A 13,871-nucleotide genomic window follows, 5' to 3' on the forward strand; every position below is an offset into this window, starting at 1 on the left:
CATTGCGAATCCCACCCTCTGCTTTGGGCTATGGTACTGTTTTCCAGAGGTTCCTGTGACACCAGCATGTTGTCCCTGGCAGGGTCTATAACCTCAGCGGGGAAGAGCACTTTAGGTTTCTGAGGACTCGTTTTGTTTCTGACCTTTGACCAGCAATCTTATCTCCAGTTGTCTTTTGCTTTTCAGGCATTTTTAAAAAACAAAATAAAATGGCCTTCCTTCCCCAGGACAGGAATTTGAGAGGAATCTCTGAGTGAACCTCAGAGTGGACAATGCCACCAAAGTGGTCCTACCTGCTAGGAACATCACACGCAAAGTCTCATCATTCTGAAAGAAAAGGAGGGCTTTTCCAGCTATTAAAAATAGGACAGCCGGCAGAAGACAGAAAATTTTTATACAGGGCTTAACCTAGCCATCTCTGTTAGTACCTCCAACTCAAGTGACTGTTTCTCCTCTTAGGAGGGTCATGAGAAGGGTGAGTAAAATAGCCAGTCATTGTGTGGAGAGAAGTATTTTGGTGACACACGCCCTGGACCTGGTTAGATTATTAACAAACCGTGTGATCTTGCCTAACTCACTTCAACCTTCTGGAGTTGACTTTCCACGGATATACTGAGGGGATTAACTTCATCTGAAGCTAATGGGCTGGGGTGTGATGTTCACCCATTCCTGCCAGCTCTTTAGTGAAGAACCCAACTCCCACTGAACTCCACCTGGTCACCCCCCCCCCACTCTGCCCCCTGCCCATACCCTCCAGCTTTATTGAGGTATAATTGACATATAACAATGTATGTGTTTAACGTGCATGATGTGTTGATTTGATACACTTTTATATTTCAGAATGATTACTGCCATAACATTAGCTAACACCTGCATCATGACACATAATTACCATTTCTTTTTGGTGGTGAGAACATTTAAGATCTACTCTCTTAGCAATTCTCAAGTAGATAATACAGAATTACACTATAATCACGGTGCTGTGCATTGGATCCCCAGACCTACTCATCTTCTACGTGGAAGTTTGTACTCTTTGACCAACATCTCCCCATTTCTCCCATTTCCCAGCCCCTGGTAATCACCATTCTACTCTCAATTTCTATGAATTTGGCTTTTAAAAATTCCACATAAAAAAATGATATCATACAGTATTTGTCATTCTCTGACTGCTTTGGCTATTTGAAATATTTTGTGCTTCCTTACAAATTTTAGGATTGTTTTTTCTGTTTCTGAAAAACACCGTTGGAATTTTGATAGGAACTGCATTGAATCTGTAGATGCTTTTGGGTAGTATGGTAGTATTTAAACAATATTAATTCTTTCAATCCATGAGCATGGAATACATTTTCATTTATTTGTGTCTTTTAATTTCTTTTATCAATGTCTTATAATTTTCATGTGCAGGTCTTTGACCTCCTTTCTTAAATTTATTCCTAGGTGTTTTATTCTTTCTGATGCTACTGTAAATGGGATTATTTTCTTAATTTCTTTTTCTCATAAATCATTATTAGTGTTTAGAGATGCAACTGATTTTTGTATATGATTTTGTATCCCACATCTTCATTGGATTTGCCTATTACTTATCACATTTTTTGAGTGGAGTCTTTAAAATTTTCTATATATAAGATCATGTCATCTGAAAATAGAGACAGTTTTGCTTCTTCCTTTCTGATTTAGATGTCTTTTATTTCTTTCTCTTGCCTAATTGCTCTGCCTGGGACTTCCAGTACTATATTGAATAGAAGTGGTGAGAGTGGGCATTCTTGTATTTTTCCTGATCTTATAGGAAAAGCTTCTAGCTTTCCACTGTTGAGTATGATAGCTCTGGGCTTATTGTATATGACCTTTATTATTAGAGGTTTGTTACCTTTGTATCCAGTTTCTTGAGAGATTTTATCATGAAATGATGTCGAATTTTGTCAAATGCTTTTTCTGTATCTATTGAGATGATCATATGGTGTGTTTTTTTTTGTTTTCTTTTTTTAACATCTTTATTGGAGTATAATTGCTTTACAATGGTGTGTTAGTTTCTGCTTTATAACAAAGTGAATCAGTTATACATATACATATGTTCCCATACCTCTTCCCTCTTGCATCTCCCTCCCTCCCACCCTCCCTATCCCACCCCTCTAGGTGGTCACAAAGCACTGAGCTGATCTCCCTGTGCTATGCGGCTGCTTCCCACTAGCTATCTATTTTATGTTTGGTAGTGTATATATGTCCATGCCACTCTCTCACTTTGTCACAGCTTACCCTTCCCCCTCCCCATATCCTCAAGTCCATTCTCTAGTAGGTCTGTGTCTTTATTCCCGTCTTGCCCCTAGGTTCTTCATGACCTTTTTTTTGTTTTTTTCTTAGATACCATATATATGTGGTAGCATACGGTATTTGTTTTTCTCTTTCTGACTTACTTCACTCTGTATGACGGACTCTAGATCCATCCACCTCACTACAAATAACTCAATTTCATTTCTTTTTATGGCTGAGTAATATTCCATTGTATATATGTGCCACATCTTCTTTATCCATTCATCTGTCGATGGACACTTAGGTTGCTTCCATGTCCTGGCTATTGTAAATAGAGCCGCAATGAACATTTTGGTACCTGACTCTTTTTGAATTATGGTTTTCTCAGGGTATATGCCCAGTAGTGGGATTGCTGGGTCGTATGGTAGTTCTATTTGTAGTTTTTTAAGGAACCTCCATACTGTTCTCCATAGTGGCTGTATCAATTTACATTCCCACCAACAGTGCAAGAGGGTTCCCTTTTCTCCACACCCTCTCCAGCATTTATTGTTTCTAGATTTTTTGATGATGGCCATTCTGACCGGTGTGAGATGATATCTCATTGTAGTTTTGATTTGCATTTCTCTAATGATTAATGATGTTGAGCATTTTTTCATGTGTTTGTTAGCCGTCTGTATATCTTTTTTGGAGAAATGTCTATTTAGGTCTTCTGCCCATTTTTGGATTGGGTTGTTTGTTTTTTTGTTATTGAACTGCAAGAGCTTCTTGTATATTTTGGAGATTAATCCTTTGTCAGTTGCTTTGTTTACAAATATTTTCTCCCATTCTGAGGGTTGTCTTTTCGTTTTGTTTATGGTTTCCTTTGCTGTGCAAAAGCTTTGAAGTTTCATTAGGTCCCATTTGTTTATTTTTGTTTTTATTTCCATTTCTCTAGGAGGTGGGCCAAAAAGGATCTTGCTGTGATTTATGTCATAGAGTGTTCTGCCTATGTTTTCCTCTAAGAGTTTTATAGTGTCTGGCCTTACATTTTGGTCATTAATCCATTTTGAGCTTATTTTTGTGTATGGTGTTAGGGAGTGCTCTAATTTCATACTTTTACATGTACCTGTCCAGTTTTCCCAGCACCACTTAATGAAGAGGCTGTCTTTTCTCCACTGTATATTCTTGCCTCCTTTATCAAAGATAAGGTGACCATATGTGCGTGGGTTTACCTCTGGGCTTTCTATCCTGTTCCGATCATATGGTTTTTATTCTTTATTTTGTTAATGTGGTGTATCACATTGATTGATTTGTGGATATGGAGCCATCTTTGCATCCCTCTTCACCTCGTTTTTGAACAGTGTCTTTTCTTACCTAATTGCTCTAGTTAGAAACTCTGGAACAAAGTTGAAATGAAGTGACAAGAACAGATATCCTTATCTTATATCTAATCTTAGCAGGAAAGCTTTCAGTCTCCCATTATTAAGTATGGTACTAGCTATAGAATTTTCACAGATGTCTTTTACAAGGGTTGTCGAATTTTCCTTCTCTTCATAGTTTGTTGAGTGTTTTTACTATGAACCTGTGTTCAGTTTTCTCAAATGCTTTTTCTAAATCTATTGAAACGATCATTTTTTCCTTATACTATTGATATGGCTTACTACATTAATTGATCTTAAACCAATATTGAATTTCTGGGATAAATTCCACTTGTTCATGGTGTACACGCCTTTTTATATATTGCTGGATTCTCTTTGCTTGTATTTTGTTGGGATTTTTGCATCTATATTCATAAGACATATTGGTATATAGTTTCTTTTGTTGTGATGTCTTTTTCCGGTTTGATATCAGTATAATACTGGCATCATGGAGTGAGTTGAGACGTGTTCGTCCTCTTCTATTTTTTGGAAGAGATTGTGAAGAATTGGTATTAATTCGTCTTAGATGTTTGGGAGAGTTAATCACTAAAGCCATTTGGGCCTGGGGGTTTTGTTTGTTTGTTTGTTTTTTGTAGTAATATTTTTTATTAGTAATTGAATCTCTTTAAGTGTTATAGGTCTATTCAGACTTTCTATTTCATCTTGATTCAGTTTTGATCGCTTATGAATTTGTCCATTTAATCTAAGTTACCTAATCTGGGGGGCATAAAATTGTTCATAATATTTCCTTGTAATTGTTTTATTTCTGTAAGCTCAGTACCAGTGTTTCCTCTTTCATTCATGATTTTAGTAATTTAATTTTCCTCCATATTTTTTTGGCCAGACTACCTAGAGATTTGTCAATTTGTTGATCTTTTCAAAGAATCAAGTTTTGGTTTTGTTGATTTTCTATATTGTTTTAATATTCTCTAGTTCATTAATTTCCACTCTAACTTTTATTATATCCCTCTTCTGACTGCTCTACATTGTTTGTTCTTAATTTCTTACTGCTTTATTATGAAATATTAGATTATCGTTTTGAGATCTTCTTTGTTTAATATAGGTATTTCCAACTATAAAGTTCCCTCTAAGCATTGTTTTAGCTCTATAAATTTTGCTATGTTGTTTCTTCATTTTCATTCATCTCAAAGTATTTATAATGTCCCATTTGATTTTTTCTTTGACTCATTGGTTATTTAAGATGGTGTTTAATATCCACATATTACTGAATTTCTCAATTTTTTAATTGATTTCTAATTTTACTCCATTTTGGTTGGAGAACACACTATGTATGATTTAAAGCCTCTTAAATTTATTGAGGCTTGTTTTATGCCCTTGTAAATGATCTATTTAGGAGAATATTCCTTGCGCACTTGAAAAGAATGTGTATTCTGCTGTGGCTGGGTGGAGTATCTTGTGTTAGATCTAGTTGATTTATAGTGTTGGCCACATCTTCTATTTCTTTCTTGACTTTCTGATTAGTTGATCGATGCATTATTCTTAGTCAGGTATTGGACTCTACAGCTATTACTGTTGAATAGACTATTTTGCCTTGATTGCTGTCATTTTCTGCTTCATGTGTTTCAGGGTTCAGTTGCTAAGTTCATATGTTTATAATTGTTATATTTTCAAATTCATGGATTCTTTCTACTGTCAGTTCAAATCTGTCATTAAGCCCTTGTGGTAAATTTTTAAATTTCAGTCCTACTTTTGAACTTCAGAATTTCTATTTTGTTCTTTTATAAAAAATAATTTCTATCTCTTTATTGACATTCTCTATTTGATGAGATATTGTCATCATAGCTTCCTTTATTTCTTTAAGTGTGATTCCTTCAGCTCTTTAAATATATGTATAATTGCTGCTTTGAAGCTCTGTCTTCAAATCCAATATCTGGGCCCTCTCACAGGCAATTCTTGTTGCCTGATTTTTTCCAGTACGTGGATCACACTTTTCTGTTTCTTTGTATGTCTTGCAGTTTTTGTTAAAAAACTGGGCATTTTAGGTAACATAGTATAGCAACTCTGGGTATTGATTCACCTCCTGCTTTTCTGGGGCTTGATTTGCCGTTGTTCCCTATTTGTTTAGTGACTCAGCTAGACTCTTCTAGTGAAGACTATTTCCCCCGCAGTGTGGAATCTCTGATGTTGCTCCTCAAAGGGTGCAGACTTTGGCATTCACACAGTCAGCTGGGATGAAAAGTTTTAGCAGTGCTCTCTCTGAATGTCTGTTTCCCTAATCTCTTTGTTAATCTGTGTGACTCTGTTGGTATTACACCCCGCTGTTAGGCTTACTAACTGCCATTTGATTGCACTCTAGTTTTTGACGAGGTTCATGAGCATAAATTGCTCCACAGTCTGATCTAATTAAATTTGGTTTCCTTTGCAGGGGTAGTTTTCATGGCCAGTTTTTCAGGTTTTCTCTGGCCCTAGAAGGACTCTTCTTACCTGTCTATTTTTCTGGTTCTTGCTGGTTAAATTGTTGGCCTATGGTTTCTCTTATGGCTCTCACAACGTTACCAGTCTCCTCTAAAATCTTTATCATTTTCAGAAATACGCTTTCACTTGAACTTCCCACACTCTATTTCAAATAATTGCTTCCTTTGGGGAGGGCTTTAGAGTTTTCTGTTATTATGAACTTCTTTTCATCCTGAACAAAATCTTTGAGCCACAGCTCCAAGCCCAGAGCAGGGGATGGTAGCCTCTGGAGTTCTCAACTTGCCTCTCCTAGCATGAAACATCTATCTTAAGAGGGAGCTGGAGTGTGGGCAGTTGGGGCCTGTCATGCCTAGGGTAGAGTGTCTGCCCTATGAATAGAGGAGAAATAGGGTACTGCTGGCTGAACTTACCAGAACTTTAGTCTCTGCAGCTCAGTGTTGGAGGGGATGGGAAATGTTGCCAGCCTGGCCCTGTTGGTACTATACTATATTCTTGCTGGGTAGCTGAGGGGAGAGGGAGCCCCATCTTCTCGGCCACCCCTGCCTAGAATGGAGTTTCCTTCAAGCTGAGCTGAGGGTGGGTTGGGGACGGAGAAAGTGGGTCACGGCTCAAGCACGATACAGACTCTCACTGTTCTTACTCAGATTCAGTAGACTTTTTTTCAATAAATGTCTATTCACTTGTTATATGATCTTAGGACAACGTCTAGAGACTTTGCTTTCTTTAAAAAGAATTTCCACTGGTTATGGTTTTTCACCAGTAATAAGCTTGCAGGGCTCCCCACAATGCTTTCTGGAGTTGGACACCCTGTCATTAGTTTAAGTTAAACTTTGGCCATGTCACTAGCTCCGCTCTTCTTCCTTCCTGCTGAGTGCATGGGTTTTGTAGAGTTTAGTTTCCCCTTCTTGTTGTTCTTTATTGTAGTTGAATGAAATATAGTTAACAGGGACCTAGGTGGCAGCTGCCATTGTCTTCCAGATTGCTATTTTATCTGGAATCCTTGGTTTTCCACTAAATACAAACATGCTCTACTTGCAGAGGATAAGAAAAATGTTAGTGTCTCCTTATATTTCCAAATAGTCACGTGCGGCCTCTCAAAGCTTAGAAATGAGTCATTAAGTACCATTTTCAAGTTATATTTTTTTCATGATAAGCAACAGTCAAAAGCAATGAGGCTGCTCAGCTGTTTATTAGCTACTTAGGCTTTGAGAACTTCCTTGTCAGGATTTTGAAAGACAGCAACACCCATATACACCTATTCAAGTCTAGAGCAGAGTTTATTTTGTTTCGTTCAGTCAAAGTCAAAAGTGCTGACTGCTGGACCTGCTTTCAACGAGGCCCTGCTGTGGGTTTGGAGACTCACAGGAAAACCCTTGCACTTCACCCTCAGCCAGGGCAGCCTGAGGAGGGCTCTGAAAAGAATCCTAAGGAGAGTTCAGTGCAGTTTCCATGGTGAGATTTCTCTTTGGCCTAGCCTTTCTCCTCTCCCTTCTGAACACTTCAGCAGGTACCAAGAGGGGGACCTGGACCCCGTAACCTAGCCTTTCATAGCCTGTGCTATGACCACAATTTCAAGTGATGGATAAGACAGAGTGGTGAGGAAATGCAAGCAGGAAATGGCTGCAGCTGAGGCAGGATGTGGGTTGTTCTCTGCACAAGTGAAGGTACAATAGAACATCCTGTCGCCCACTTCTTGAAAATCTAGGGATTTACAGGAAACAAAAAGAAGTTTGTGCTGTGATATGCTGAGGTTCCCTTACCCCTTGTAAAATTTTATTTATAGCACCCATCATTAGTAAGAAAGCACTGAAGAACAATGTCTTTACAGGAGGATTGAAGGGAAGCAACAAAAGCTGTCAAATTGAAAACAAAAGGAAGAAATGAAAATAAGAGCAGAAATCACGCAAACCAAATTACAAACGGCAGAAAGAAAGCAAGTTATTGAATCCTATCGGGTGACTATGGCAGCCTCTAAATTCTTTCCCAGCTCTTGTTCTCCTAATTGGGCTCTTCCACCATTACGATCATGGAATGGCTAAGAATCCAGGGGATTTCTAAGCAGACATTGTGGGCTTTGGAGGTGTAGGACTAAGAAACCTAGGTAGGCAAAGAAGGAAGGGAACTGTGGGTTTCCTGAGAGAAATAGAAAACTGTGGGTGAAAAACCCATTTCCTTGCTGACTGCTTTTTTGGCTATTGGAGCCAAGTGGTAAATAAAGCTGATATATGTAACTGTCTGTAACCATCCATTGCTCTGATGACCCTCGGAACTCAAGAACACCGGGAAGGGAGGGCCTGTACTAATATTGGTCCCGCATCCCAAACCCCTGAAGCCAAGAGCCTCAGGAATGTTCCCCTCAACATGGTGGTCTCCCTTTTCTGCACCACTGCTGGAAGTTTATAACTATAACCAACTGATATCTGAGAAGCAGTATGGGTAAGCAGGCCAGGGTTCATGATCCGTGCCAGTGGGAGAGTCTGGGGATTTGTTCTCGTTGGGCAAGGCCCAAATATTAGAGTATGATACAATTCCGCGATAGGCATCTGACTTCAATAATACTTCCTTATCGTCTCATCTGTAAAGATGATGGGCTCAGAGGGGTCATATTTTTCTCCCCCAAACCATAGATCTCGCTAGTGGCAGAATCAAGACCCACCTATGTTTCCACTGTCTGCATTTCATATGTTAATGGAGAGACCTGGTGCCCATATGCTAAATGAGAGTGTACGACTGAGTCTTATGGAGTCAGACAAGTGTCATGGGCTCACAGGGGGATGCTGAATGCTGTTAAACCATCAGACAGAGATGGTAGTCCTGCACTGCCAGTGTAGCCTAGGGAGAAGCCCTCCATACCTTTAAATGCATTAAAGCTTGTTTTATCTTATTTTAAGGGATAATGTCCTCCTCTTCTTATTTTTTTAGATAAAACAATTCTTTTGTGTGAATTTGGTATTCTGTAAAAGTGTGGGCTGGGCTCTTGGTGGTGGGACTGGGACATGATGTAAGGCAGGTGGTCTTATAACTCACTGAGCTCATAATATCCTGGCAGTCAGCCTGTTCCCGTTAAGAGTTTAGGAGACCTTAGGGCTTCCCTGGTGGTGCAGTGGTTGAGAGTCCGCCTGCCGATGCAGGGGACACGGGTTCGTGCCCCGGTCCGGGAAGATCCCACATGCCGCGGAGCAGCTGGTCCCGTGAGCCATGGCCGCTGAGCCTGCGCGTCCGGACCCGAGGAGACCTTAAATGGCACTCCCAGGCCTTGATTCCTTCAGCTTCTCTTTAAAAAAAAAACAACAATTTTTTGGTTTTTATTTTGGTGTTGTGAAAGAAAAATATTGCTTGCCATATCAGCAAACAATGGATACCACAGCCATCAGGTGAGCAGCCCCTACCACCGCCCTCCCCACCCCCACGGTGAGTCTGAGGGAACTCAGGATGGAGATAAACAGGCCGCCTGCTGCCACGCCCCCAGCCACTGCAGACCCCCAACCGGGTCCCCTGAGGGGACTCAGGATGGGAGAGAGCAGGATACTGGCCCTAGACAGCTAAGGTGCATATCAAAGGAGTGATTTCCATGAGCCCAGACTCTTGCATCTTCCCAGATAGAGAAAAGTACTAAATTCATTGACTTGTTGTCTGATTTTTTTTTTTTTTGAGTTAACAGTAATCTTTTCAAGTTCTGACTACCTGGGTTTTTTTTGCAAAATTCCTATACATCCTGGCTCCTCTCTCACCTGTTGGGAGTCAAACCACACAACTCATCTCAGAACTTAATGAAGCTCAGGTTCTTTATGTCTTGGCACAGATATAATTTGGTGAGGGACAAAGTGATGGGTAAGGAGTGAATTTATTAGTATAGGATGCTTGTGAACGATACAAGGGTGAGGCAAGAGGGGCCTGCCCCGAGAACTAAGTGGGCTACATTTTTATCATCAATGGATAAGTGGGGAGAGGGAGAAGACCACTTTCTTCCTCATTCTTTGAGTAGATGGCAGGCTTACATCATTAGCTCCTCCTGTGCACCAGGTGGGGGAGTTTTTGACCCTATATGGTCCAACTGGGACTGTCATGGCGCTATTCAAATCAGCAGAAGGGTGGTAACATATACTCAAATATGTTAAATCATCTCAGATTTCAATATAGTGAGGGTCTTCCCCCTTGGAATGTCACCTTTCCCTTATATTTCTGTCCTTGGTATGTGCAGAGGTACATGTCCTAAGGATCATTATGTCGACCAGCAGGATGCAGGCCTCATTTTTTCACTTAATGGCCTGGGACATATCTCGTGCTTTTATTTATAACTTTATTGTTAAGCAAGCCTGCTTTGTTCCATGATGTTTTCATTGCTTTTTTGAGTGGTAGTTAACTTACAGTTGCCTCCCAACGTTCCCTCTCCATCCTTAATCCCCTAGTGGCATTTCTAAAGCTCCCTGTGTAACCATCCTACTCCATCCTCAACAGGAGCAGTCCCTCACAGCCAAGAGGCTGCCTCCTGGGCTTGAAGTGCTCAGAAAGTCGACCGAATAAAACAGAATTCTCAGCTTTTAGGTTGTGGTTTGTTTTTTTTTTTTTCCAGTTGACAGTTTTGGTAACCAATCACAAAGCGCCCCAGAACAAATTTCTCTCCATCTGAACTCTACGAGGAACCAGAGCCTCGGTACCAACATAGGCCACTTGTGCCCACCTGCCTCCTCGGAGGGTCCAGACGAATGTGCATGAGTCCCTCGTGGTTCTCGGGTCTCCCAATTATTGATTGATGATCTTGAGTTTTATTTGGCAGTGTCTTTACCTGGCTCCCCAGTTCAAAGATATTGGGGAGTGACCCCTTCTAGTTGAAAGATACTAGGGCAGCCTGGTTGAAAAACACTGGGATTTGCTCAGTTGGAAGGATACTGAGTGGTCTAGGATGAATGGTTAGGTAAGAGGCTGACCTGACACCTTTCCTCAAATTGGCTATCTTCGCAAGAATTTGTCAGGATAAAAGCACACTAGTAAATTTTATCCCCAATAAATTCAACTTTAAAATGGGAAATAGATTCTCTCAGACAAAAATGAGGGGCATCAGAAAGCCAACCTCCGACTAAAACTCCAGCCAGCTTCATGTATGTACAGAGCTCATACTTATAAGTACCTACTTAATTGGAAATTAAAGGAACTCTCACCCTTAAAATGGCTAAGATGGGGCTCTTTTATTACCTACGCAGTTGAATTAGAAAAGCCGGCTTAATAAAAACATCTTTTCAGTATTCTGTTCTTAAAGAAACAAAAGCCATTCAAGGGGGGACTGGCATTTCTCTTCCTGTGCCTTTGAAATGTAAATGTTCTACCTGATCTTCTTTGGGCTTTTCGGTGTGTGCGCCTGTGTTTTGAAAACTTGGTCTTGTTACTGAGTCCAAGCTCGCTCTGCTCGCTGCATGACAGGCCAATAAATCTGAGACGAGGTGTCGAGGCCAGGAATATGACTTTATTCGGAGAGCCGGCAGACTGAGAAGATGGCAGACTAGTGTCTCAAAATAACCATCTTATCGGGGTCTGGATGCCAGTTTCTTTTATAGAATCAGAGAGGGAAGTAAAGTAGAAAGGCAGAATAGAGAGGGAGAGGTGGGGAGGAAATAAAGTAAAAAGGGCTGTCAGTCTTGCAAAACATCTCCTGGAATGGCCAGCTTCGGGGAGGAGATGTATTCATTTCTTCTGTCTTGCAGCCCTTCACAGGTGGGTAGGGTTCCCTGAAGCAGGCCATTATGTGTGATTATAATCACAAAAGCAATGAAAAGCAAAGACTAAAGTCAAAGAAACAGATCCAACATGGAGTCAGAATTGGCCCTTTCCTGTTACAGTCTCTGCCATCCAAAAGGTACCCATAGGTGCACATTTAGCAGCCAATCAAATAGACTCGGATTCTGAGCAGTCTTTTGGCTGTGTCAACTTTCAGGGTTTTTGTTTGTTTTTTTTGCCATCTTAACATGTGTTGCCTCAGCCTGTACTTTCTTAGACTATTTTGGGGAATAAACCCTCTGGATCTCTTTTAGGTACATCCTTGGCACCCTCTTGTGGGGAAGCCTCTTGCATCTTATTGGTTTGAATCACTATTAATATTCTATCTCATTAATGGCCAGATGATGGATCTTTGAAATTGGAAAAACTTCTAAATTGGTAAATTTTTAGAAAGCTCTCATTATAAACAGATGTTTTATTGGTGAAACCACACACCTCAATTGGGACTCGAACCCACAATCTTCCAACTGAAACTGCACAACTCATCTCAGGACTTAATGAAGCTCAGGTTCTTCATGTCTCGGTGCAGAAGGAATTCAGCAAGAAGCAATGTGACAGGTAAAAACTAGATTTATTAATATAGGGCCCTCACTAAGGTTACAAGTAGGCAAGCAAGAGGGCTCTGCCCCGAGAACTAAATGGGCTACATTTTTATAACCCAAGGACAAGTGGGGAGGGAGAGAAGACCACCTTCTTCCTCATTCTTTGAGTAGATGTCATGCTTACATCATTAGCTCCTCTTTCACGTAGGGTGGGGAGTTTTTGACCCTGTGTGATCAAACTAGGAACGTCCTGCGCTATTCAGGTCAGCAGAAGTGTGGTGACATATACTCGAGTACGTTAAATCATCTCAGGTTTCAGTATACTGAGGGTCTTGTACTTTGGAATGTCACCTTTCCCTTACTATTCCTGTCCTTGTGTTACCAAACCCAGGTTCAGCTGCTAGCCGCTCAGAAGTCAATAATTTAAAAGGCAAGTGTTAGTAGAAAGGAAAAGTGTTTTAATTAGAAGGACTGGCAATCTGGAGAGAAGGTGGACTCATGTCCAGAAACCAATTCCGAAGACTCTGCTCAGCCATGACAGTTTTTAAAGGGAAAAATGGGGGACAAGAATCTCAGTGAATCGTCAAAGCAAGAAGTTGGATTCTGCATCCTTCTCCGTTGCGTGCAGGCTGGCTGGCTCTCTCTTTAGATTTTATTGATTGATTGATTGATTGATTGATTTATGGCCGTGTTGGGTCTTCGTTTCTGTGCGAGGGCTTTCTCCAGTTGTGGCAAGCGGGGGCCACTCTTCATTGCGGTGCGCGGGCCTCTCACTATTGCGGCCTCTCTTGTTGCGGAGCACAGGCTCCAGATGCGCAGGCTCAGTAGTTGTGGCTCACGGGCCTAGTTGCTCCACGGCATGTGGGATCCTCCCAGACCAGGGCTCGAACCCGTGTCCCCTGCATTGGCAGGCAGATTCTCAACCACTGTGCCACCAGGGAAGCCCATCTCTTTAGATATTATCTTGCCTGTGTGATCTGCCTGCAGGATTGCCAAGGGGGCTATTGGGGGCAGAGAGCTGGTCATTCCTTAACCACTTCATTCTTCATTTAATCTAGGAAAAGGATCAACAGGTTAGATGAGGCATGGTGTGCATTCAGGAGAGCTCAAGTCAGGAGTTAGGTTAAATTGCCTAGTGATCTCATTCCTATAATTAGGTTATTTTAAGGTTAGAGGGGAACAGAAATGGGCAAACAGGAAAGTGGCAAAAGAGCTGTTTTCAATTCCCCACTGTCAAAGACCATTCCATTTCTATGGGATTAGGGGCAAAGATTCTTCTCCTATAACTTCACGCTGACATAGGGTGCCATCTTCTCAGAGTGGAAGATGTTGACATGATGGGTCTGTAGCACCTCTTTGCTGACAATTTTAGTTGCCTGTTTACATATATGAGCAGAAAAGCTACAATTCTTTGGCTGCCCACAAAGATATAGATTATTATGAGCAATAATGTTAATCCCATTCTCTTGAGGCCAGT

General features: G+C 40.9%; 1 protein-coding gene across 3 annotated transcripts in view; it reads right to left on the reverse strand.

Moving 5' to 3' along the window:
• Window positions 1–13,871, reverse strand: part of LOC114901884 (GTPase IMAP family member 5-like) — a 162,300-nt gene that overhangs the window by 19,798 nt on the left and 128,631 nt on the right. The window lies entirely within an intron of this gene.

The sequence above is a fragment of the Monodon monoceros genome, unplaced genomic scaffold (assembly GCF_005190385.1).
Source record: "Monodon monoceros isolate NGI ecotype Baffin Bay Population unplaced genomic scaffold, NGI_Narwhal_1 Super_Scaffold_2, whole genome shotgun sequence".
Classification (NCBI taxonomy): Eukaryota; Metazoa; Chordata; class Mammalia; order Artiodactyla; family Monodontidae; genus Monodon; species Monodon monoceros.